The 27,773-nt window shown below is 38.0% G+C and overlaps 3 pseudogenes; 2 read left to right on the top strand and 1 right to left on the bottom strand.

Annotated features, from left to right (window-relative positions):
- Positions 1–1,820: 1,820 nt before the first annotated feature.
- LOC126586418 (uncharacterized) lies at positions 1,821–2,583 on the bottom strand (annotated as a pseudogene).
- Positions 2,584–17,646: 15,063 nt separating this feature from the next.
- On the top strand, positions 17,647–23,150 carry LOC126582073 (protein CONSERVED IN THE GREEN LINEAGE AND DIATOMS 27, chloroplastic-like; annotated as a pseudogene).
- A 2,041-nt stretch (positions 23,151–25,191) lies between these two features.
- LOC126586320 (uncharacterized) lies at positions 25,192–27,410 on the top strand (annotated as a pseudogene).
- The last annotated feature ends 363 nt before the right edge of the window (positions 27,411–27,773 follow it).

Genomic DNA, 27,773 nt, shown 5'->3' with positions numbered 1-27,773 from the left:
CCAGTTTAAAGAGTATTGTGTGAAACATGGAATACATCATGAGAAGATAGTTCCTGGAACTCCACAACATAACGATGTTGCTGAAAGAATGAACCAAACCATCATGGAGAAAGTCAGTGTATGTTGAGGACTAAGGATGGGCAACGATTATGGCAGGCGGATAACCGTGGTTATTTACCCATATCCGTTTATATTCATACCCGCATAACCGTTTACCCATTGGGTAATTGCATAAATGGTTATACCCATAACCATAACCGTTTATAAACGGTTATCCATACCTATAACTAAGCCTGGCAAACAGGTCGTATCTGTCATGTTTGTGTCGTTTTCGTGTAACACCTGTAATCTTAACGGGTCGTGTCGTGTCACACCTGTTATCTTAACGGGTCCTTAACAGGTCAAGTCACTTTACCCAACAGGTAAAGTGACTCGACCCGTTATGACCCGTTAAGAAAAATATTTTTTTTTCTTAAATTTACACATACCACACATTACTACATAAATATTACTTCAAAACATTAAAACATATTTGTCATTTAAGTACTATATCTACACTCGAAAATAAGAGCCTAAAAAAAAAACATCCATACACTAGTCTATTACAAAATATTAAATGTGCAAGAATATGCAAAATAAAAGAGTTTTTGTTTTCAAAGTTTGGGAAGCCTTTCTCAAAAGTTTAAACCTTGCCAATGGAACTCAAAGTTTACATGTTATTTCTTTTACAAAATCCTCAATTTTCATCGATTATCATGGGGAAATTGTATTGGAACTTTGGCTTGATCTATTGCCTTCAAGAGTTATGTTGATGATGTTTTCGGTAAGGTTTTCCACGTCAGAACTTTCTTCCGCATAAACTAAGTATAGAAAAACCAAACATTAAAAACCATTCAAATTATGAGAAGTTTACCAAAATAATTATGAAAAGAAATAAAACAATAGTATTATATCATATAAAAATATATTACCTCCTTTTCCAAATAGTCAATCTCGTGTGCACAATAAAGCTTGAACTGTTTCTGGTAACAATGAACTACAATATTGATCTAGTACTCTACCCCCAATACTAAATGCAAATTCTGATGCAATAGTTGAAATGTAAATCACAATGGATTGGTGCAGTGGTTACGCTACGCACAAAATGGACTCAACTGGATTTACCTCGTAATGCAGATGCAGTTTTGGCCTAACTGAAGGTCACACAATCACACTCACACAAAACTAGTAAACAACATAGACCACATAGGCAACCTATTTGACTAGTTTATGGAATTTTGAAGAAATTTATTGCAAAGAAAAATAGCCTCTGGATGTTGGGATTTGGAACTATAGCTAAAAGATTGAGATTGAAATTGTTGAGATGGGTATTGGGTAATAATCATTTCTGAAAATAATTGGGATGAAGGGGTCGGAGGCTAATGTATAAAACTATTAGAAATTCAACCAAATCACAAATACAATTCATTAGATTAAAACAACGAAATTAAAAGTAAATAAATAAATAAATATTAATACCTGAGCGGGATGATGATTCGGGTCTGGTGACAAAGAATGCTCAAGGTTCACAATTCTACCATCAAGAGCATCAAACTTTTGCTTCACCTACAAAATCCCCCATAAAAGCAAAAATGAAACATTCAGATTCTACAGTTGAAATTGAAAGTTCACAGGAGAGGGCCGAGAAGCACTGCGGTAGAGAAGACAAAAGCAGAAGAGGATAGTCTCCAAAGTCCAACCTAAATACCTAATGCATAATGGACAGCTGAGATTAAATCTCAGCCAATCCAAAGGCCACCAATTTTTTAAATTTAATTTAATATATAGATTCACTACAACAACAACAACAACAACAACAAAGCCTTTTCCCACTAAGTGGGGTCGGCTATATGAATCCTAGAACGCCATTGCGCTCGGTTTTGTGTCATGTCCTCCGTTAGATCCAAGTACTCTAAGTCTTTTCTTAAGGTCTCTTCCAAAGTTTTCCTAGGTCTTCCTCTACCCCTTCAGCCTCGAACCTCTGTTCCGTAGTCACATCTTCGAACCGGAGCGTCAGTAGGCCTTCTTTGCACATGTCCAAACCACCGTAACCGATTTTCTCTCATCTTTCCTTCAACTTTGGCTACTCCTACTTTACCTCGGATATCCTCATTCACAATCTTATCCTTTCTCGTGTGCCCACACATCCCACGAAGCATCCTTATCTCCGCTACACCCATTTTGTGTACGTGTTGATGCTTCACCGCCCAACATTCTGTGCCATACAACATCGCTGGCCTTATTGCCGTCCTATAAAATTTTCCCTTGAGCTTCAGTGACCTACGACGGTCACACAACACGCCGGATGCACTCTTACACTTCATCCATCCAGCTTGTATTCTATGGTTGAGATCTCCATCTAATTCTCCGTTCTCTTGCAAGATAGATCCTAGGTAGTGAAAACGGTCGCTTTTTGTGATCTTCGCTAGATTGCTCCCGTCATTAGTGTGGATAAGTATATAAATGGATAGAGATAGGAAAGCAAACACCAGATGTACGTGGTTCACCCATATTGGCTACGTCCACGAAATAGAGGAGTTCTCATTAATTATGAAGGGTTTACACAAGTACACAGGTTCAAGCTCTCTTTTAGTGAGTACAAGTGAATCATTTAATACAAATGACATTAGGAAATATTGTGGGAGAATGATCTCGTAATCACGAAACTTCTAAGTTCCGGAGTGTGGTATCGTCTTGACTTGCCTTATCTGTCTCGTAGGTAGATGTGGCATCTTCTCTGGAAGTACTCTTCCTCCATCCAGGGGTGGTATCTTTAACTGGTGGAGATGCACAAGGTAATGTATCAATTTCACTTGAAGCTTACTTGTAGTTTCAGGCTTGGTCAAACGCGATACAAACCATGTAGTAGGAGTCATCCAAGTCGCCGAGCTAGGGGATCTGCTGAAAGAGGTGACAGACAAGGTAAGCAATCAGAGCTCCAAGCAATCAGTCCCAGATCAGAACTTTGATTTCGAGTTCCGGCTGATTGTTCACATTCTCCCTATCTTGCAGGCAGCATGAAGGATAAAGAGAAGAAAAATGAGAAGAGATGATATGGGATACTTTTGCTTTTGAAGAAGTAACTTTCCACAGGCTTATTCTTGAACTGGGCTGGAGGGTTTTCTGGTTTCCTCCAGAGTATAAGGCCGACTGAAGAATTTGAGGGTCAAAACAAGTCCATCAAATCTATAGTACGTTCGACCCTGCTGATATGGGATACTTTTGCTTTTGACAGAGTAGTGGATGTATCGGCACGTGTGCTGTTATGCTTGTCTCCACATGCTTCCTTGTATCCTTCTCACTTGCCCTATATGTTCCTCAGGCAGATGCGGTATCTTCCCTGGAAGCATAAGATGTTGAAGATGAGTACTCGAGAGCAATGCCAGGTAAGTAATCAAGTAAGGGGTTCCAGGCAGTCAGTTCCTAACTGGAAGCTTGATTCCAAGTGTTGACTGATTGCTCTCTTTCTCCTTGTCTTGCAGGTAAGAACAAGGCCAAAGGAAAAGACAGGGAAAAAACATGATATGGGATACTCTTGCTTTTAACCCTGATGATATGAGATATTTTGGCTCTAGTATAACTTGTTTGCAGAGGTATTATCGGGGGGAAAGAAAGCTGAATATTTCGAAAGGCTTCTTTGGGAGTGCCCTCTCAGATATGAGGAAGGGTTGAGCATTTTTGCAGGTCTGCCTATCTGTTAGGGATGGAGGTCAACATATATAGAAGTCTCCCTAACAACAAGTAGTAATGCTATTCCTTTACCCTGCTTGGTCATAACACAGTAGTGGGAGCTGCCAGCTTCACATGTTTTACCTCTGTCAGAGCACTTTGAAAAAGTGGTCTGTGATATCTGGAAAGCTGATGTTGCGTGTAAAGATTACAGACAAGCTTTATCCAAGGAGATCCGACTCTTGAAGTTGGGAAAGTGGTGCCTCTTCGGATTTCGAACAAGCAATCCTGTCGAAGATCTAGCTCTCGAGATTCAGAGAACGATGCCTTTTCGATTTTTGAGAAAGCAATCCTGCTAGGGGTCTGGCTCTCGAGATTCGGAGAGCGGTGTCTCTTCGATTTTTGAAAAAGTAATCATGTTGGGAGTCTGGCTCTCGAGATTCGGAGGGCGGTGCCTCTTCGATTTTGGAGCAAGCAATCTTGTTGGGAGTGTTTTCTCGAATGTGAGAAAAGGTTGGGCATGTTTGCTAGTCTATCTTGCCACGAAGCAAAGAGGTTGACACACAGGGACTTTCCAATTATCCAGCAGTGGTATTGTTCCTTTACCCTTATGGGTAATAATATGGTAGCTAGACCTTCAAAATTTATGTGTCTAAACTTTGTTAGTGCTGTTTCTTTGCTATTCTTTTACCCTTCTTGGTCAGAGCGGTGTAGTGGGAGCTGCAAGCTTCACGTGTCTCAACTTTGTCGGAGAACTTTGGCAAAGTTATCTGTGGTACCCATGAGCTAATGTTGCGTGTGGGAAGTGGGTGATTGAACAGTAAGATTCATGTGCTTTCTACTTCACCAGAAATCTTCGACATAATGCCCATAATTTCCGCAAAGCTGACAGGTGCTGACAAGGCTGGAAAAGTAGGTGCCTCTTCGATTTCTGAGATCGGCCCTCGTGGTCTCTGAGCAGCCCTGCTTTTGAGAAAGCAAGCGCCTCTTCGATTTCTGATATCGGCCTTCGTGGTCTTTGAGCAGCCCAACTTTTGAGAAAGCAAACGTCTCGTGGTCTCTGAGCAGCCCAGCTTTTGAGAAAGCAAACGCCTCTTCGATTTCTGAAGCTCCGTCGAGTGCAGATTTTTATAGAGGCTGGCATTAAGTTCCAAAGCACACTTGAATCTCCACCAGTAGAAGCTTCATTCTTGCACTTCTAAGATCTTGATTTGTCCGACCTCTTCTTTCTTCAACACCTTTGAAAATGTCTGGCCCCTCCGACCGTCGTTTTGACTTGAACCTTGTTGAAGAGGCAGCCACGCCTTCTCCAGACAACATATGGCGCCCATCCTTCGTCTCCCCTATTGGGCCTCTTACCATTGGGGATTCCGTGATGAAGAATGATATGACCGCTGCGGTAGTGGCCAGGAACCTTCTCACTCTCAAAGATAACAGACTACTTTCCAAACGGTCTGATGAGTTGGCTGTTAAGGATTCTCTGGCTCTCAGTGTTCAGTGTGCAGGTTCTGTGTCTAACATGGCCCAACGCCTATTTGCTCGAACCCGCCAAGTTGAATCATTGGCGGTTGAAGTGATGAGTCTCAAACAGGAGATTAGAGGGCTCAAGCATGAGAATAAACAGTTGCACCGGCTCGCACATGACTATGCTACAAACATGAAGAGGAAGCTTGACCAGATGAAGGAATCTGATGGTCAGGTTTTACTTGATCATCAGAGATTTGTGGGTTTGTTCCAAAGGCATTTATTGCCTTCGTCTTCTGGGGCTGTACCGCGTAATGAAGCTCCAAATGATCAACCTCTGCTGCCTCCTCCTTCTAGGGTTCTGTCCAGTACTGAGGCTCCAAATGATCCCCCTCCAGTGCCTGCTCTTTCTGGGGCTCTACCGACTGCTGAGACTTCTCCTAAGCAACCTTTGTGAAGGCTCCCTCTTGTTTGTTTATTTTGACTCATGTATATGTACATATTTGTGACTTATCGGGGATATCAATAAATAGCTTTTCTTCATTTCAACGTATTGTGTTAAATACACCAAAGCCTTCTTCGCTAAGTTCTCTGAATTTTATTTTGTTGAAGCTTGTATGTTGAAGCTTTGTGAGTGGAGCATGTAGGTTGAGGTAGTATTCCCTTAATTTCCCGAGTGAGGAAAACTTCTCGGTTGGAGACTTGGAAAATCCAAGTCACTGAGTGGGATCGGCTATATGAATATTTGAACGCCATTGTGCTCGGTCCTGTGTCATGTCCTCCGTTAGATCCAAGTACTCTAAGTCTTTTCTTAGAGTCTCTTCCAAAGTTTTCCTAGGTCTTCCTCTACCCCTTCGGCCCTGAACCTCTATCCCATAGTCGCATCTTCTAATCGGAGCGTCAGTAGGCCTTCTTTGCACATGTCCAAACCACCGTAACCGATTTTCTCTCATCTTTCCTTCAATTTCGGCTACTCCTACTTTACCCCGGATATCCTCATTCCTAATCTTATCCTTTCTTGTGTGCCCACACATCCAACGAAGCATCCTCATCTCCGCTACACCCATTTTGTGTACGTGTTGATGCTTCACCGCCCAACATTCTGTGCCATACAGCATCGCCGGCCTTATTGCCGTCCTATAAAATTTTCCCTTGAGCTTCAGTGGCATACAACGGTCACACAACACGCCGGATGCACTCTTCCACTTCATCCATCCAGCTTGTATTATATGGTTGAGATCTCCATCTAATTCTCCGTTCTTTTGCAAGATAGATCCTAGGTAACGAAAACGATCGCTCTTTGGTATTTCTTGATCTCCGATCCTCACCCCTAACTCGTTTTGGTTCCATTTGCATTGAACTTGCACTCCATATATTCTGTCTTTGATCAGCTTAGGCGAAGACCTTTAGATTCCAACACTTGTCTCCAAAGGTTAAGCTTTGCATTTACCCCTTCCTGAGTTTCATCTATCAACACTATATCGTCTGCGAAAAGCATACACCAAGGAATATCATCTTGAATATGTCCTGTTAACTCATCCATTACCAACGCACAAAGGTAAGGACTTAAGGATGAGCCTTGATGTAATCCTACAGTTATGGGAAAGCTTTCGGTTTGTCCTTCATGAGTTCTTACGGCAGTCTTTGCTCCTTCATACATATCATTTATAGCTTGGATATATGCTACTCGTACTCCTTTCTTCTCTAAAATCCTCCAAAGAATGTCTCTTGGGACCCTATCATACGCTTTTTCCAAATCTATAAAGACCATGTGTAAATCCTTTTTCCCATCTCTATAGCTTTCCATCAATCTTCGTAAGAGATAGATTGCCTCCATGGTTGAGCGCTCTGGCATGAACCCGAATTGGTTGTCCGAAACCCGTGTCTCTTGCCTCAACCTATGCTCAATGACTCTCTCCCAGAGCTTCATTGTATGACTCATTAGCTTAATACCCCTATAGTTCATGCAATTTTGTACGTCGCCCTTATTCTTGTAGATAGGCACCAAAGTGCTCGTTCGCCACTCATTTGGCATCTTCTTCGTTTTCAAAATCCTATTGAAAAGGTCAGTGAGCCATGTTATACCTGTCTCTCCCAAAACTTTCCACACTTCGATTGGTATATCGTCTGAGCCTACTGCTTTTCTATGCTTCATCTTCTTCAAAGCTACACCCACTTCTTCCTTCCGGATTCGACGATAAAAAGAGTAGTTTCTACACTCTTCTGAGTTACTCAACTCCCCTAAAGAAGCACTCATTTCATGTCCTTCATTGAAAAGATTATGAAAATAACCTCTCCATCTATCTTTAACCGCGTTCTCTGTAGCAAGAACCTTTCCATCCTCATCGATGCACCTCACTTGGTTTAGGTCCCTTGTCTTCTTTTCCCTTGCTCTAGCTAGTTTATAGATATCCAACTCTCCTTCTTTGGTATCTAGTCGCTTATACATATCGTCATAAGCCGCTAACTTAGCTTCTCTCACAGCTTTCTTCGCCTCTTGCTTCGCTTTTCTATACCTTTCACCATTTTCATCGGTCCTATCCTTGTATAAGGCTTTACAACATTCCTTCTTAGCCTTCACCTTTGTTTGTACATCCTCATTCCACCACCAAGATTCCTTTTGGTGTGTGGCAAAGCCCTTGGACTCTCCTAATACCTCTTTTGCTACTTTTTGGATACAACTAGCCATGGAATCCCACATTTGGCTAGCTTCCCCCTCTCTATCCCACACACACATTGGGTGATTACTTTCTCTTTGAAAATGACTTGTTTTTCTTCTTTTAGATTCCACCATCTAGTCCTTGGGCACTTCCAAGTCTTGTTCTTTTTTCTCACTCTTTTGATATGTACATCCATCACCAACAAGCGATGTTGATTAGCCACGCTCTCTCCTGGTATAACTTTGCAATCCTTACAAGTTATACAATCCCCTTTCCTCATTAGAAGAAAATCTATTTGTGTTTTTGACGACCCACTCTTGTAGGTGATCACATGTTCTTCTCTCTTCTTAAAGAAGGTGTTGGCTAAGAAGAGATCATATGCCATTGCAAAATCCAAGATAGCTTCCCCATCCTCGTTTCTCTCCCCAAAACCATGGCCACTATGAAAACCTCCATAGTTGCCTGTCTCCCTGCCCACGTGTCCATTTAAATCTCCTCCTATAAATAACTTCTCCGTCTGAGCAATTCCTTGCACCAAGTCTCCAAGGTCTTCCCAAAATTTCTCCTTCGAACTCATATCCAACCCTACTTGAGGTGCGTACGCACTAATCACATTGATAAGTTCTTGTCCTATTACAATCTTGATTGCCATGATTCTATCTCCTACCCTCTTGACATCTACAACATCTTGTGTCAAGGTCTTGTCCACGATGATGCCAACACCGTTTCTCGTTCTATTTGTGCCCGAGTACCAAAGTTTAAACCCTGAGTTTTCTAGATCCTTTGCCTTAAGACCAACCCACTTAGTTTCTTGTAGGCACATAATATTTATCCTTCTCCTCACCATAACTTCCACTACTTCCATAGATTTTCCCGTTAAGGTTCCTATATTCCACGTTCCTAAACGCATTCTACTCTCCTGAACTCTACCCTTCTGTCCTAGCTTCTTCACCCTCCCCCGTCCAATGGAATCAAAGTACTTCTTTTGTGTGTCCCGTGTAAAGTTGATAGGTGCATATGCTCCCAAACAACTTTGAGTGGAGTCGTTCGAAAAGAAGTTTCTATGGCCCCCTTGCTCATTTAACACTGCATCCGGGTGCCTATGGAGATACAGCAACCCTTGCTCACTTATCACTGTGCTCGGGCCACACAGCGCAAACAAGTTTGATGGTTGGATCGTTAAAATTAGTTTCATAGAATTCGTATCCCATCAAAACAATAAATTCACTAACACTTAGAGTTTATTTATACTTTCATTAAATATAACATAAGATTTTGTGGTATCCACTTGTGTAATTTTAAATTGACGATCAAATTCATTCATTGTATTCGCATAGGGTCAAGGAGTGTAGTTGTAAAAAATCATCAAAATCGGAGTTAAAATAACCGTTAAATCGTGATTTTTTGTTTTATAACCGTCGAAAAGTTTTGTCTCATTACTTGATCTCTGAATGTTTGTTTTTTGTGATTTTTGGCCTATGCGATCTCGAAACATATACAAGTTTGACGGTTGGATCATTAAAATTAGTTTCATAGAATTCGTATTCCATCAAAACAATATATTCACAAACACTTAGAGTTTCTTTATACTTTCATTAAGTATAACATAAGATTTTGTGGTATCCACTTGCGTAAATATTTTAAATTGACGATCAAATTCATTCATTGTATTCATATAGTGTCAAGGAGTGTATTTGTAAAAAATCATCAAAATCAGAGTTAAAATAACCGTTAAATCATGATTTTTTATTTTATAACCGTCGAAAATTTTTGTCCCATTACTTGATCTCTAAATGTTTGTTTTTTTGTGATTTTTGGCGTATGCGATCTCGAAGCATACACAAACAAGTTTGACGGTTGGATCGTTAAAATTAGTTTCATAGAATTCGTATCCCATAAAAACAATAGATTCACTAACACTTGAGCTTATTTATACTTTCATTAAGTATAACATAAGATTTTGTGGTATCCACTTATGTAAATATTTTAAATTGACGATCAAAATCATTCATTGTATTCGCATAGGGTCAAGGAGTGTAGTTGTAAAAAATCATCAAAATCGGAGTTAAAATAACCGTTAAATCGTGATTTTTTGTTTTATAACCGTCGAAAAGTTTTGTCTCATTACTTGATCTCTGAATGTTTGCTTTTTGTGATTTTTGGCGTATGCGATCTCGAAACATATACAAGTTTGACGGTTAGATCATTAAAATTAGTTTCATAGACTTCGTATTCCATCAAATTAATAGATTCACTAACACTCAGAGTTTATTTATACTTTCATTAAGTATAACATAAGATTTTGTGGTATCCACTTCTGTAAATATTTTAAATTGACGATCAAATTCAGTTATTGTATTCGTATAGTGTCAAGGAGTGTATTTGTAAAAAATCATCAAAATCGGAGTTAAAATAACCGTTAAATCGTGATTTTTTGTTTTATAACCGTCGAAAAGTTTTGTCTCATTACTTGATCTCTGAATGTTTGTGTTTTGTGATTTTTGGCGTATGCGATCTCGAAGCATACACAAACAAGTTTGATGGTTGGATCGTTAAAATTAGTTTCATAGAATTCGTATCCCATCAAAACAATACATTCACTAATACTTAGAGTTTATTTATACTTTCATTAAATATAACATAAGATTTTGTCGTATCCACTTGTGTAAATATTTTAAATTGACGATCAAATTCATTCATTGTATTCGTATAGGGTAAAGGAGTGTAGTTGAAAAAATCATCAAAATCGGAGTTAAAATAACCATTAAATCATGATTTTTAGTTTTATAACCGTCGAAAACTTTTGTCTCATTACTTGATCTCTGAATGTTTTTTTTGTGATTTTTGGCGTATACGATCTCGAAGTATACACAAACAAGTTTGACGGTTGGATCGTTAAAATTAGTTTCATAGAATTCGTATCCCATCAAAACAATAGATTCACTAACACTAGGAGTTTATTTATACTTTCATTAAGTATAACATAAGATTTTGTGGTATCAACTTGTGTAAATATTTTAAATTGACGATCAAATTCATTCATTGTATTCGTATAGTGTCAAGGAGTGTATTTGTAAAAATCATCAAAATCGGAGTTAAAATAACCGTTAAATCATGATTTTTTATTTTATAACCGTCGAAAAGTTTTGTCTCATTACTTGATCTCTGAATGTTTGTTTTTTGTGATTTTTAGCGTATGCGATCTCGAAGCATACACAAAGAAGTTTGACGGTTGGATCGTTAAAATTAGTTTCATAGAATTCGTATCCCATCATAACAATAGATTCACTAACACTTAGAGCTTATTTATACTTTCATTAAGTATAACATAAGATTTTTGTGGTATCCACTTATGTAAATATTTTAAATTGACGATCAAATTCATTCATTGTATTCGTATAGGGTCAAGGAGTGTAGTTGTAAAAAATCATCAAAATCGGAGTTAAAATAACCGTTAAATCGTGATATTTTGTTTTATAACCGTCGAAAAGTTTGTCTCATTACTTGATCTCTGAATGTTTGCTTTTTGTGATTTTTGGCGTATGCGATCTCAAAACATATACAAGTGTGATGGTGGGATCGTTAAAATTAGTTTCATAGAATTCGTATTCCATGAAATTAATAGATTCACTAACACTCATAGTTTATTTATACTTTCATTAAGTATAACATAAGATTTTGTGGTATCCACTTGTGTAATTTTAAATTGACGATCAAATTCATTCATTGTATTCGCATAGGGTCAAGGAGTGTAGTTGTAAAAAATCATCAAAATCGGAGTTAAAATAACCGTTAAATCGTGATTTTTTGTTTTATAACCGTCGAAAAGTTTTGTCTCATTACTTGATCTTTGAATGTTTGCTTTTTGTGATTTTTGGCGTATGCGATCTCGAAACATATACAAGTTTGAAGGTTAGATCATTAAAATTAGTTTCATAGAATTCGTATTCCATCAAATTAATAGATTCACTAACACTCAGAGTTTATTTATACTTTCATTAAGTATAATATAAGATTTTGTGGTATACACTTGTGTAAATATTTTAAAGACGATCAAATTCATTCATTGTATTCGTATAGGGTCAAGGAGTGTATTTGAAAAAAATCATCAAAATCGGAGTTAAAATAACCGTTAAATCATGATTTTTGTTTTATAACCGTCGAAAAGTTTTGTCTCATTACTTGATCTCTGAATGTTTGTTTTTTGTGATTTTTGGCGTATGCGATCTCGAAGCATATACAAACAAGTTTGACGCTTAGATCGTTGAAATTAGTTTCATAGAATTCGTATCCCATCAGAACGATGGATTCACTAACACTTAAGAGTTTATTTATACTTTCATTAGGTATAACATAAGATTTTGTGGTATCCACTAGTGTAAATATTTTAAATTGAAAATCGCATTCATTCATTGTATTCATATAGGGTCAACGAGTGTAGCTGTAAAAAATAATCAAAATCGGAGTTAAAATAACTGTTAAACGTGATTTTTTGTTTTATAACCGTCGAAAAGTTTTGTCTCGTTACTTTATCTCTGAGTGTTTTTTTTTTTGTGATTTGTTGTTGATCAGATCCTGAAGCATATACAAACAAGTTTAACGGTTGGATCGTTGAAATTAGTTTCGTGTATCCCATCAAGTTCAATGGTGTGTATATATATATATATATGTATAATTATTATAGTTTTTAGTGGTATAAAATTTAATATATATATATATATAATTATTATAGTTAATATTTTGGGGGTATAATTATTATAGTATATATAATTATTTTAGTTAATATTTTGGCGGTATAATTATTTTAGTTAATATTTTGGGGGTATAATTATTATAGTATATATAATTATTATAGTTTTAAACTTTTTAGGGGTATAAAATTGTTAAATTAATATATATAATTATTATAGTATTTTTTAGGGTTATAAAATTATAAAATTAATATTTTGCTTATCGTGTATCGTGTTACCCACGTGTATACCCGAACCAATCCGTTATCTTAACAGATGCTTATTGGGTTACCTGATAACACCTGATTCGTTATCGTGTCGACCCGAACACCTGTTAATTTCATGTCGTGTCATGTCGGGTTATCGGGTCGTGTTAGGAATTGCCAGGCCTACCTATAACCATGTACCCATTTAACCATAACCATTTACCCATTTACCCGTTTACCCATTTACCCGTTTTTGAACCTATTTATCCTTTTTTTACCCATTTTACCCATTTTTCACCCGTCTACATATTTTTTTAACAACTTGAAAATTACAAAAGAAAAATTTGTCATAATTTTTGTTTTTTGAAAATTAAACACCGTTATAGGTAAATTTTAGCATGCATTTCCTTATTTTAATCATTTAAGTCTTCATACAATTCCAATAAATTGAAATAATAGTTTACGAACAATATTTTTCTGCTACACCCAAGTAAGTCTTTAATTATAATCCATATGATTACAAAGTAAAGCTTCTAAAAACAAAAAGTAGTCATTATCTTGAATACTAGATGATTCAAAACTCCAAAATATTCCAAAACTAAACACTTTCGAACACATTCACTGACAAAATATCATCGACTTGTTATAACTGCGGGTAATAACCGTATAACCGTATAACCTAACAGTAAATGTTTTGATGTATTAAAAGCCATTAAAAAAAAACTCACAAACTGAATTAAAAGCCCAACTAACAGTAAATTTTTTTCTTCCAAATTTACCCCTGACAGAACCTAACCAAGCTTTTTCACTCTCTTTGCCTTTTTCTATTGCATATGGGGCTTTTGGTGTTGCCTCATTTTCCACACCCACCATTGTCAGTTACTTTTTTTTAAAATTATTTTATTTTTGTTCTTTTGTGTATGTGTGTGTGTCTGGGTGTTCAAAGTCCCTCCCTGAATAATTGTAGGTTCTGTCAGGGGTAAATTTGGAAAAAAAAAATATTTACGCTATCAAGTCCTTTTTTTTCTTTTTTAATTTCGAACACTTGCAATAATTTGTTTTAAAATTTTTTCATATATTAAATTAAATGGGTAAATGGATACATGTATAACCGTGGGTAATACCCATAACCGATGGATATCCGTTATAACACGGATAATAACCATAACCGCCCATTTAAATTTCACGGATAAATGGTTATACCCATAACCGTTTATTCGTCCAAACGGTTACCCATAACCGTAACCATGAACTTTAAATGAGTGGGTAATCGCAGTTACCGAAACCCATGGGTATTTTGCCCATCCATACTGAGGACTGCAAAGTTATCTAAACAATTCTAGGGTGAAGTTGTGAGGACAACTTCCTATTTGATCAACCAATCTCCATTAGTACCATTAGGTTTTGATGTTTCAGAGAGAGTATGGACTAGTAATGATGTGTCTTACTCTCATCTGAAGGTGTTTGGTTGCAAAGCTTTTGTGCATGTGCCCAAAGAGCAGAGATCGAAATTAGACTACAAAACTACACCGTGCATCTTTCTTCATTATGACGGTGAAGATTTTGGTTACAGATTATGGAACCCATACCAGAAGAAGTTTATTAGAAACAGAGATGTGATCTTTTATGAAGATCAAACAATTGGGGATTCGGATAGAGAGGCACAACTAAATGGCGCAGTTAGAGGAGTTGATCCATTAGCTTCAAATGAATAAAGTCACGCTAACATCCTTGAAACAGCTGCTAATGAAGTGCTTGCAGAACCATATAATGCTGATCAGGGGGAGCCTGATCAAGATGAGCCACACCATGAAATTGCTGATCAAGGGGAGCCTAAAGAGCAGATTCAAGGGGAACCTAATCAGGGGGAGCCTTCAGCCCCGTAAGAGAATGAAGATTATCTCAGAAGATCTAACAGAAGTCGAAGACCATCTACCAAGTATTCTTCATCAAAGAATATCATGTTGACTAATTATGGAGAGCCCAAAACTTATGAGGAGGCCAAAGCTCATAACGACAGTGATATATGGATGAAGGCAATGGAGTCATAAATGGATTCCTTATTAAAGAATGATACCTATGAGTTGGTGGAGCTTCCAAAGGGCAGAAAACCATTGAAAAACAAGTGGGTGTTCAAATTGAAAAGAGACGACAACATGACAAGGTACAAAGCTCGTTTGGTTGTCAAAGGTTTTGGTCAAGAAAAAAAGAGTTGACTTTATGAGATTTTCTCACTAGTGGTGAGAAGTCAAAGGTAAAGAAAATTTGGTGTGCAAGCTGAAGAAAAGCTTATATGGTCTTAAGCAGGCTCCAAGACAACAGAATAAGAAGTTCAATTCATTCATGGTGAGTAATGGGTACAAGAGAACTCATGCTGACTCTTGTGTCTATATCAAATAATTTTTTGGAGGTAAATTCATCATTTTATTGCTTTATGTTGATGACATGTTGATTGTCGGCCAAGATGCTTCTATGATTAAAAAGCTCAAAGAAGAGTTATTTAAGTCATTTGACATGAAAGACTTAGGGCCAACCAAGCAGATTTTGGGCATGGAGATAATTCGTGACAGAAAATCCAAGAAGTTGTGGCTTTCACAAGAAAAGTACGTTGAACGGGTGCTTGACAAGTTCAACATGAAAGCAGCCAAACCGGTAAGCTCACCTTTATCCAATCATATCAAGTTGAGCAAAGAGTCGTGTCCAAAAATATATGAAGAAAATGAGAAAATGGTAGTTGTTCCATACTCTTCAGTAGTAGGAAGTATCATGTATGCAATGGTGTGCACACGGCCATATATTGCTCATGCAGTAGGTGTGGTGAGCAGGTTTCTCTCTAATTCAGGGAATGACCACTGGGAAGCTATTAAGTGGATTCTCAAATATTTGAAAGAGACTTCTAAGATGTGCTTGTGCTTTGGCAATTCCAAACCAATCTTGGAAGGATTTATAGATGCTGACATGGGCAGTGACCTGGATAATGGAAAGTCTACGTCTGGGTACTTGTTTACTTTTGCAGGGGGGGTCGTGTCTTGGCAATCCAAGTTGCAAAAGTGTGTTGCTTTGTCCACAATCGAGGCTGAATACATAGCCGCTACAAAAGCATGCAAAGAGTTGTTGTGGCTGAAATGGTTTCTCCAAGAGTTGGGTTTGAAGCAAAGTGATTATGACGTTTATTGTGATAGTTAGAGTGCTCTGGATTTGAGCAAGAACATTGCATATATATCATTCACGTACCAAGCACATTGATATTCATTATCACTGGATTAGAAATGCTATCAAGAACAAGTTGCTACAGTTGAAGAAGATTTATACCGATAATAATTTCTCAGACATTTTGACAAAGGTAGTCATAAAATCAAAGTTGGAATTATGCATTAAGGCTATTGGGATGGACTCCAAGTAACTTGGAGTCATGATCAGAATTCCTCCCTCATGGACTGGAGGGGGAGATTGTTGGTATATGGTCCTGCCTATAATAAATGTTCTAGATTATTCTGGTAAGCAAGTAAGGTGGCTGGAGCATGCTAGACAATTCTAGCATTTGTTAAGTCAATCCCCATGATAAGATAATAGCATGAATGTGCTAGATACCTCTAGCAATGTTTAAGTCGGTGAAGTGCATAAGCTAGAAAGTTCTAGCTGTTTGAATAATTTTTTTGAGGCTGTCATGCAAGCCCAAGTCGGCGGGCTTGTGTAAAAGTCGGCAAAACTCAATTATAAATAAGGTTGCATGTCTGTATGTATTATGAAGTGAAACCGAAGTAAAAGTGTTCCCCTCTAAGTGTGAGGGTTATAAGAGTTGTTCCACTTCAAGTCTGAGACTGAGAGTGTTCCACTACACATTGTGTGAGTGAAGTTTAGTGTGAGAGAAAGTGTTGTTATACTTTCTTGTATCCATCAAGCCTTGTATTTGGCTTAGTAAGACTACTCTTGTTGTACTCATCATTTTCATATAGTGAAGATTGATCGTTGTTCCGTGGATGTAGGCACAAATTGTCGAACAACGTAAATTCTTGGTGTCCATTTTCTACTTTACTTTGTGCATTCTCTATCTTGTAGTACCGACATTCCTAACAAGTGAATCCGGAGATGATCCTCTCCCCTAAAAAACAACCATGGAAAAGGAAAAGTAGAAAAAAACGAGAGAAGGAAATTAGTAAGAAAAGTGCACCAATTGAGTTCCTAAGACATTCTACTAGAAAAGGTAGCCTACGTGACATTCACAAGGGCAATATCATATATATCCCATTAATTCTTTGTTCTACTCATCGTTTGTTGAACTCCTTTTTTCTCTTTTTTACTGTGGTAATTATTTCTTTTATTAGATGGATGGATTCTGAGTCTTCATTGAATAGGCGATGCCACTAAAATTATACATATGTTACAGAAGAAAATTATATATATGGCAAGTGTCGTGTGATGACATAAACACTAATGGGGAAATACACCCGATAACACCCTAGAATTCCTTTTGTTAGGTTGAACTTCCAACCTCTTTTGTTGTGATACAATCCATACTTGGTGAGACAGATTCAAACTAAATACATCTGGATAGAAGTAAATGCTCTTAAAAAGTGACCTGAGCTACTAAACACTCTTAACAAGTGAATTGAGCTATTGACCGCTTACTCCACCCTATGAAAAGCATGAGGAATCCATACAAAACTGCATGGAAGGGTAAGACTTCCACATTGCATTTGCACTATCAACATCCCCAACACACTTTCCACACAAGAACAAAATTATTTTTCCAAAGTCCCTAACATTTGGATAATCCTATTCTCAAGCCTACATAATGGATGGTCCAAAAGTACACACACACAAAGGAGAACTTGCACACATGTCCAATTGTGTGGGTCTCTCCTTGGAATGTAAGTATTTAAATATCACACAATTTGCCTACCTGGCTTTTGGTCACTATCCAAACAAACCCTTCCCCTCCAAGTAAATTACAAATATGATTTTCTGAATCAGTTGTTTTCCTCCACGTAAATAATGCATGGTCCCTGAAAAAACACAACCATCCCTGAATAAACACTCGTCTCCTTCCCCGATTTCGTGCCCATTGAACAAAGAAACTTCGAATATCCCTCGGCAGCGCTCCAGTTCGGTTTGATTTCTAGGAAATAAATGCTCCGGGCGCAGGTGTATTGCTCTCTACTCTTTAGTCCTCCACAAGTCAAGTTAGTGAAGGTTGGTAACAGCTCTAACTCATGGCTAATCCAATACCGTAGTGCTCAGAGGCTGCCCAAGGAGGTTTCTGTCAAGGCCTTGAAAGATGGGGCAGGTGGGGAAACGAGCAGCTTCCGTGGGCAGAGTTAGGATCCCGGGTCAGAAATTGAGGTTCCTTTTGAGCAAAGGCAAGTAAGTTTTCACTTTCTCCGTCTACTTTGTCAGTACTCTCACTCCTCCATCGTTCAACAGAGAATTCAGAAGGCACACGTTGCCCTTAGCTAGGTCCAGTCGGTAATAACTTGCGGTTCACTACTTCAGGATAACAAATTGAGATATTAGTTTTCTAAATCAGAAAATATTAAGGGACACATAACCAAGAGGAATGAGTATGAGAGTGACCTCTATCCGCAGTTCAAAACAAACTTCTAGCTCTTACAGCAGAGTAACTGTTCGTTGCAGGAATCTCCTGGCGGACGAGCACACAGCTCCCCTGGGAGAATGGCGTCGATTGAGGGTATCTGTCGTACTTCTGCTTTCTTCTCGGGCTCGCTCGGGCAAGCCTTTGTCGGGCAGATCTTGGTCGGGCAAGACACACTTCGGACAAGGCTCGTCGGGCAGTTCTGAAAGAGAAGGACAGAGTTAATTTGAAAGGGTGCCTTTGTGGGGCCTTAGGTGTAGGCCTTAAGGCTCACAATCAAGATTAACTTTGTCGTGCTCAGGCGTGCCACTGCCATCTTCAGTATGGCAGATGTTGAATGGGTGTTAAGCTTTGATTGAATATGTATACGCCCGAGAAACCAAGTTAGATATAACAGGTGCCTTTGTGGGGCCTTAGGTATAGGCCTTGAGGCTTCCTGTCAAACTAAACCAGCGCTTGGATGTATCATATTTGGTCTTTTATGGTTGCCAGAGTCTTATCACTATTATACCTTTGATTATCTGAATCCAAGAGGTAGGACGAACCCAAATGAGTGCCTTTGTAGGGCCTTAGGTATAGGCCTTGAGGCTTCCCATCAGAGTTAATCCTTATACTCGGACCAACTAGACCGCAACATGAAATGAAGCTAAATAGATGCCTTAGTGGGGCCTTAGGTGTAGGCCTTGAGGCTTTCTATCAGAATTCACTCCATGCTTAAGCCTTTTCTACGAATCAAGATATAATAGCAACAAAACGGAGAAATAGATTGATTACTTGCGCCCCAAGTAACTTCGGACTTCTCGCTTATCAAGGATTGTCGTGGATGGGTTGAGTCCACATAGAGTTCTTTTTTATGCCTTGAGGCCAAGGACTTTTAAACTGATCTTTAAATTACATGCCCGCGGGCTTAAGACTTAGATCTGATTTGAACTCTGACGCGATTCAGATCGGATTCAAGTGCTGAAGACTCATTTTCATTATGACTTTGCTAGAAATAACTTGCATATAACTGGGAATATATAACATGTTATTGTGCTTTTAAAAGAAAGAAAAGACAAAGACAGAGCAAAGATAGTCGGGTAAGTTTGAACCTTATCGGCCAAGGCTGAACTTCTTACAAAATCTATCTTTGTGGCTCTGTCAGAGGTCTGAAAGCTTTTAGAGGGGTTGACGGGGGAGAAGAGGATACAAAATGAATCGATACCACCATGAACAAGGTAGCAGAGCTATTACAGGGGTTTGGGAAGGTTTATCCCGAATGGGATGAAGGCTTGTGCTGACTACAGCTTCGTTGAAGGCAAATCTGGCTTGAGCAGAGTTTTGGCTTTTGTTTGTTTGTTTGAGTGTCCCTAATTCTGTCTTCTCTTCCTCCTTTTATAGACGACTTCAGCTTGGGTTCCTGTAGCAATAGCGGTGCCCGAATGCGGTTTGGTGATGACTCACTAGCTTTTTTACATGAATGCCACCAATAAAGTACTTTATTGGGCTGTGTAGTGACTGAATAGCCTACCCCCTGTGGTCTTTGAGCAGGTAAGCAGGTGGCCTTTGTAACTTGTGCCCAGCCGAAAGCCTCTTTCCTGCCTCCTAAGTTTTCCTCTAGGCCTTGGGTTTGGGCCGACTTTCTCTCTGGCCCAAAGTTCAGATTTTATCCCAAACAGTAACCTCTATCCGCACTTTAAGTCATGGGATTGAATCAAAGCAAGTAGGTGATTGAATCCCTTATTATGCACCCCACCCATTGAGCAGCAAAGAAAATCCACAAACAAAACTAATAGATCCCCGCGCATCATGCCATGCAATTACAATATATATGCCATAAAAATCAGTACTTACAGTAATTTGATGCCATGATAGGTGAATGAGTACTCGTCTCTGAAGGATGGAGTCTTATACTCGTGGGGCGAACTGGGACCTGGGTCTTTTTTACTTCGACTTGGAGGTTTGTGGTTGGTAACCTTCACAACTCTAGGATTGCCTATTGCAGCTGCAAGCTTCAATCCATCAAGGGTAAGATACAGATATTGCGCATTTGGTAGTCAACATCAGAAAATATATGTGGATATGATGGGAATCAGTACTGAACATCCCCCTTGTAGTTGTGCATGCTTCCATAGCAATAACATATTTTGCTTGGCCGATATCATAATATATGTATAGAAAGCAAAAAAGATTAATGTCTCGGCACCACCAGGTTTCCGAAACCGGAAGATAATGTTCTATGTGCTTCCATGCCTAAGGCTAAGGCTATACTCAAACAGTCATCAAAATCACATACAGAATTACTGACATGCTACTAAACAAGTTAAATAGGAAATATACATCTACCCCAGCAAGAGGTAATTCATTTGTCTTTACTTTCTGTGTTCCAACCTTGCAGGACCCTCTAAAATTTGCGCTAGCAGCTGGAACTGGAACTCTTTTTGTTGTGTCATTGATTGTCTTAAGAATTTATCTGGTATGGTTTTTAGCTTACTTCATCTTACAATCACTACTGTAGTGCATGAGTGAAAGTTTTGTATTAAGCACTAAGAAAACCTCACAACCAAAACTTAAAAGATAAGACAGCCACTACATGGTCTGCTGTAACACTGACAGCCATGGATTCAATTCTACCAGTCCCAAATACCAGAGAACATATATTACTACAGTTCCCCGGTATGTATGGATTGCATGAAAACAAATGCAAGGCTTGAAATTTCATATTGAGGCATTAAACAGTAGTATTGTAAGCAATAAAAAAGAAAAACAATCACATCCAAGCAAATTTCATGCTTAATATTTGTTCAGTAGAACGTCTCTCATTGTAGAATCTTTAAAGCAAGTAAATCATATAATTACCGTCCTGCAGGGATGGAGCTATATTGGTGATAGGTTACTATCAACAGTTATACCTTACGAAGAGAGTGGCTGGTATGACGGACAAATGTGGGTAAAGCCACATGAGGTTAGCACCCTTCACCTTATCCTTTCTCAGTTAATAAGGATCAAGGTATGATGAAATTCAAAGAACTTAACTAATCACATAAGCCTTAACGTTCAAACATATTAACTGATCACATAAGCCTTAACGTTCAATGATATTAACTAATCACATAAGCCTTAACGTTTATGCACATATTGCCTCTAAATCAAAACTTCAAAAATTTGATTATGCTACGGAAATTGTATCATGTCACTTATCACTAGGGTTAATACTAGAACAAAGTTTCCAAGAGTCGGACTATGTCCATCTGTGTGGTGTATATGTGCATATGTATGTCAAATATTAACTAAGAAGGGTCATTAGAGACAGTGCAAATTTGAAGATATCTAAAATTGGTCATTAAGCAACTTAAACAATTCATATAAAAGGTCTATGTACTACATAATATGAATGAAAAGAGAAGAATCAATCAAAGGTTAGAACACTCCATTTGCCCATGGTAACCCATAAATTAGGCAGAAATTATCGAGGGAGTATCAGTAAATTTCATCATTGGATTACTGAGAAAACTAAACATCACGCAACAAGAGAGCACCTTGTAAGGATATGCTGAACTGAGGAAACAGGGTAAGTACTTCCACAATATTCTGTGATTATTCATCTACTATGTCGTACCACACTCGTTTCACCTCGTTGCCAACAACCACTGAATAAATTATATCAGCAGACCTAAGTGAAGCATCTGTTAATTTGAGATACAGAAAAACAAAGTAAAGAGTCACCCATAGTTAAGAATTTTCAGATACCATTAATCAAGATCAGCTCATTCTAGGAGCTGTCCGGTTGAGTTAATGAGCAAAATGAATATGGAAGGAAGGTGGACATAAGATCATCCTTCACCTTCACTCTGCTACTCATACAGATTAATGCAGGAATCACCCTTGCGTATGGTTTGGTAATTAAAAACTAACTGCTCAAAAATTTCCTCGTAGGTCCTAGCTCATGACAGACTATTGGGCTCTTACAAGGTAATAGTAACTGGAAACTGAAACGCGTGAAAACTATCAAAATGTAACCTAGTAAAAGATGAATATGAGATTTTATATGAAAGTTTGATATTTCATGCATGCAGGTTAAACCGGTCATCAAATTGCTGAAGCAGACTCTAGTGGGAACAGGAGCATTACTTGTTACATGAGTGCTGCTATTTATCTTTTCTAAACCGGTGGAGGATTTCATTCACACCACATTCGGCACAAAACAAAACCCATCAAGTGTTTCCGCCTCAAAGATCAGCACAAAGCTCAATATAAGGTTTTATAGATGAATAGAGATTCCTACCCTATGATCAAATATATATATATACTATTTTTTCTACTTTGTTCTATGAATGTTAATCTTGCAGTAAAGAGGAGTTACTTAAACTACCAACAGACGTGAAGGCCAATGATGATCTAGCAGCAGCAGCTGCTGAGGCTGCTGATGGAAGACCAATCTACTGCCGAGATAGGTTTTATCGTGCATTAGCAGGTGGACAGTACTGCAAATGGGAGGATCTACTTAAGTGATGCTTAAAAGGCAAAAGATAAAATCATATTTCATATGCCATTCTATATTCTACAAAATTGTATTACAAAAAAACGTAGTGGTACAAATGACAATGTCGTTTAAGGAAAATCCAGTAGCACCCACAAATAGATGGGGAGGGAAGCGTAATGTGAGACGGTGGAATGCCTCTCAGTCACTACAGCATTTTGTAAAACAGATTTTGTGCAAGTCTTTGAACAAATGCTGATAACTATGCTTGTAATTTGTAACATATAACAGCAGAATCTAAAGGTATTATTTCATTTTTTTAGGAGAAAACTTATCAGAAAACAAACATAAAACAAAGAATGGGAGAATGATACAATGTGGAACATGTATATAAAAGGTGAAGTGACAAAATTTGAGCACATCAAGTTTCATTTACTACTTGTCTGTACATTATGACATTAATGGAAGAGGAAAAATCAATAACTTTCCCAAAGAAGATACCTCTTCAATCACTGGACTCATGAGGTTAAGATGCATGTACTGCATATTATCTTGCCTACAACAGAAATTCCTGAGAACAGCTTCAGGAATCAGGACAACAGCTGCGGAAACTAGACAGTCATGCTTCCTCAAATATCTAAATGATAATCTTTACAACCTTGATAGCAGTATGTGAAGTCATCTCCGTCTCCAATAACACGACACAAAAAAGATATATTCTGGATGGTAAGTGCCAGCCATACTTGGCATTAAGTGGCAGATCCAGGAAATAATATTAGGGGGGTCAGTAAGAATAGCACATGCAGAGTGCAATTTTTTTTTTACCAAAAATAGCATGCATATTGTCATTTCATTGAGTCTTGATAGGCTTGAAGTCATTTGAAAGGGCATACTGCACACTTGTTAATGCTTCATTTGCAAGGGTAACTAACATGTTCCAAGGCTACTCTCATATGAATGTTTAACAAAGAAACACACTTATCTTGAACACACTAAGAATGTTTGATATCATTGCATCCTATTCATATGTTTGTCCAAGAATGATGATGCTTTGTTATTCACTGTGATCACCATTTTATTCACTTTTCTTTCAGACATTTTATCAAACAGTTGAAGGGCATATATGAAGTTAACTCTAATCTTCAAAAAGGCAGCATTCAAGGTATCCATAGACGTTCATCGTTCGAATGGTCAGCACCCAAAGTATCTATGGATATTTACCAAAGTTCCGGGGGAAGGGGCAGCTAACCCCTCCCTGGCGCGGCCCCTCAATGCATCCGCCATCCAAACAACCTTGATTGGTGGCATTTTCGATCAAATCAAAAGCAGTGCCTCTGATGTCAGAACTCATGCATTATACTACCATATATAGCTCAACCAAATTAGTGCAAGTCCACAAACAGTATCCCTAGCAATCAGGTTTCTAGCACTGGCTGTGAGCTGTAAACAATGGGACTTCAACAGTATGCCAAGAGCCATTTGTGATCATGGATGCTAATAGGTATACCATATCATAGTGTAAGTTAGGCCCAAACGGTACCCCTCCCAGAGAAGCTCTACAAACCCTACAGAAATGCCCTTGTGTATGTGCTACTGTCATGGTAAACACTAATAGCAGGATAGTGGATTGTCGATTTTGCACTAATTGCTGTTGTTTAAGCTTTCTGCCACCAGATTCGAGCAAAGCACCGTTACCATGTAAGGATCTTAGAACACACAATGCGTCAACTAGTGTACCTCTTTCACTTCCGTAGACAAACTTGCAAAATGTTAGCCATACCCAACATGCAATTCCACCAGTGTTACCATGACATATTTTTAAGAATTGATGCTTTTCTCTCAATATAAAAGGTACCTATGCTAGAAGCAATATCGGTATTAGACTATCGACCCTTCTCTATGCTGCACATATTTCTATTTTTTTCTTCATTCTTCATCAATTTATGTAATGTTGTACCATAATCGAAACGGTAAGCCATCCCTCATGAACATTCATGCAAAATATTACTAAACTCAAACTCATTTAGCCGTTGAATTAATATTGTGATAATTCAATGAGTGTACAAAGTAGAAGAAATCAGCATTTCCCCGTACAAATGTCAATGTTGTAAATATTATATGTAACAGGCCTTTAAAGTGAGGTATCCCCAATTACTTTAGTCTAAAGAAGGCTTTTCAATTGCAATGTACCAATGAACAGTGTTTTAAACCATATTTCAGTTTATTTACAAGACTACCACTCGGACGCTTTTAGCCAACTTTCGCTTTATTTACAAAAATGCCACTCAAGCTTAAAACTCGATTTTCAGCTGCTGCATCTCAGGTTTTAATCGGGGAGAGAGAGGGGAGGGGGACAAAACGGGCAGAGAGGGAGAGAGAGTCTGCGGCTTGCAGAATTACGATGATAGAAGAAGAAGCTCAGAAGTCTGATACGCCAAGTCGAATGAACCCTAAAAACCAGAGAAGAAGAAGCTCAGAAATCGGGTGAGGATGTTGACAAATCAGCAAGCCCAGTTTCAGGCGACTCTGCAAAACCAACAACCTAACCTCCGACGAACGATGTTAAAGGGGATTCGTCAGATTCAAGCCGAACCAAGGCCGTCGTCGACTGAAAGAACATCATCGATCCCGACTTTTGGATCGACTCCCTTTACCTCTTCCCTGTCTGCTACTCCTGCTCAATCTCTCTTCTTGCGAGTTAGCTCAGGTTCTGCTCCCTAGCTATTTCAAGCACAAAAAATTCTCCAGTTTCATTCGTCAGCTCATACATACGTAAGCTCTTCGCCTCTTAATATTTTGATTTAGGTCAATTGTTAAATTCTTGAAAAAAATTGAAAGCATTGTTCATTTTTGTCCCAAATTGGTTTGGTTCTGGTTTGGAAATAGAAATTAAAACATATACTCCTTCATCTACGATTCACTTATTCCATTCCAAGTATTTCTCCATTTCTCTCTTAATTTCTTACTTTTTGATTCAAGCGTTTAATTTTTTATTAATTAAATTACAAATAAGTATTATTGACTTTCATTTGGTACCTATCAAAAGTGAGAGATGAGTTGTTTGAATGTTTGATTTTACTTGAATCAGAGTCTCCAAGGAGGAGAAACAGAAGGATCCGAATGATTTAGGGTTTAGGTCTTAGCATGTGAGCATGCGTATTGATGATTGTAATCAAGGTATCACTTAAGCTCTAATTGTGACTGGTAAATTTTGAATGACTGCTAGTTACTATTAAAACAGCAAATGTATGCAATCCCACGTTCCAATTTGTTGTGTGAAGATGCGGACCACAATTGCTTCATCTCAGCACAATTAGTTTCCACGATTACTCTTAAACCCTAATTATCTCTCCTCTCTCTAAAATCCATTTTTCAATTTCTAAATACGGTAAATGGATATTGTTTCTGTGTGCAGGTGTTACTCAGAGAAGTTTGAAGGGCCCTGGGACAATAAGGATTGCATTTCAGAGTAGCAGAAATACAAGGCTACCCTCTTTTTGTGTATCCAATCTTACCCTTCTCCTAAATTTTTATTAAGCTATAGCGTTTATTTTGCTGATTTTATTTTTTGCGATTTGAGTTTTTATCTCCTGCTTTTTTTTTTTTTTTTTTTTGCAGAGGTATTACTTTTCCTTTGACTGGAAATTTTAGTGTTTTTAAAGTATAATGTTATCAAATTCTATTTTTCTAATTTTCTGATTTTGGCCTTTTGCAGGGAGTGCTAAGATACTGAATTTTTGGGATTTTTTTATCTTTGCATGATTTTTGGTCTTTGAAATGGGTATGTGTTGTTTTTAACGTTTTGGTTCTCAAATGTTCCGTTCTTTGATTTTTGTTTTCTGCCTCCTTCTAGGTTGCTTCGTGATTTTCATTTTCCATTGTTGGCTTATGGAATTTATAAAAATGGTTGTAGTTTTGTGACCAAATCCCAGTAAGAGTATGACAAAACACAGGTTAGCATGCAGTGAACATACATTGAATTAGAACAAAATTTAATATATAAGTGAAGGCATGTGAAGTGAACAGACATTGAATTTAAAATTGATAGGGTAGTTAAGCTTCTACCTTAGTTATTCTTTGTCACTCACTTTTGGAATTTAATTCATTCATTTCAAAGTCACTCGTGTACTCTGTCTTACTCTATTCACTCATTTTTAGTATGCACCATTGAATTTTTTTGTCATATATTATTCACTCATCTACTACACTAATGTTGAGATTTGGGTATCATTTGTTTTCTCATATGTCATGTTTTAAGGCAAATCTAATATATAAATGGATCCAAAAACTCCTGATGCAGCACATTTAATTTGTTCAAATATTGATTCTTTTCCCTCTATTCACTTCAGTTGTCGTCTTCTTCTTCGTTCTTTTTTCAATGGAAAAGCTGGACGATCCATGGAGCACATGTTGTTGAGCCTTTTGCCGCTACTGGTCTGGTCCAATTCGAAGGAGTCGGTGGAGTACAATCTTTAGGCCCTTTGGAGGAGCTGAAAAACTAGTCTCGACTCCACCGACCTAAACATATTCCGAGATATGCTCCAGCTCCATAACGAATCCGACATCGGCCCGGTACACTACTCTCACTCTTTCCTGCTTTCATTTTCAATTTTTTTTTTGAATTTTTCGTTGAATTTCATTTGGGTAATTTGTGAAGTTTTGTTTTTTCTTCTTCTTTTGGTGTGCCTGTGAATGTTGATTCGGCGATGCGTTTACAATAACATCAAGAGGGAAGAGATTCAAAAGATGTTCCCAGTGTAGCTATTTTAGAATTGATGAGGTTGTCTCAAATTTGGGGTGTTGGTTATGGGCTGCTAAAGCGAAAAGTTCTTTTGGCTCATACATTAAAGCGGCATGTGTTTTTGGCTCATTTCTTTACAAAAGTTGAATCTTTGAATCTGCTTATTTATGTTTTGAAATGAGTGTGTTTGTTATTCATGTTTTGGGAATGTT

The sequence above is a fragment of the Malus sylvestris genome, chromosome 2 (assembly GCF_916048215.2).
Source record: "Malus sylvestris chromosome 2, drMalSylv7.2, whole genome shotgun sequence".
Classification (NCBI taxonomy): Eukaryota; Viridiplantae; Streptophyta; class Magnoliopsida; order Rosales; family Rosaceae; genus Malus; species Malus sylvestris.
This window is presented reverse-complemented; position numbering and strand designations above follow the sequence as displayed.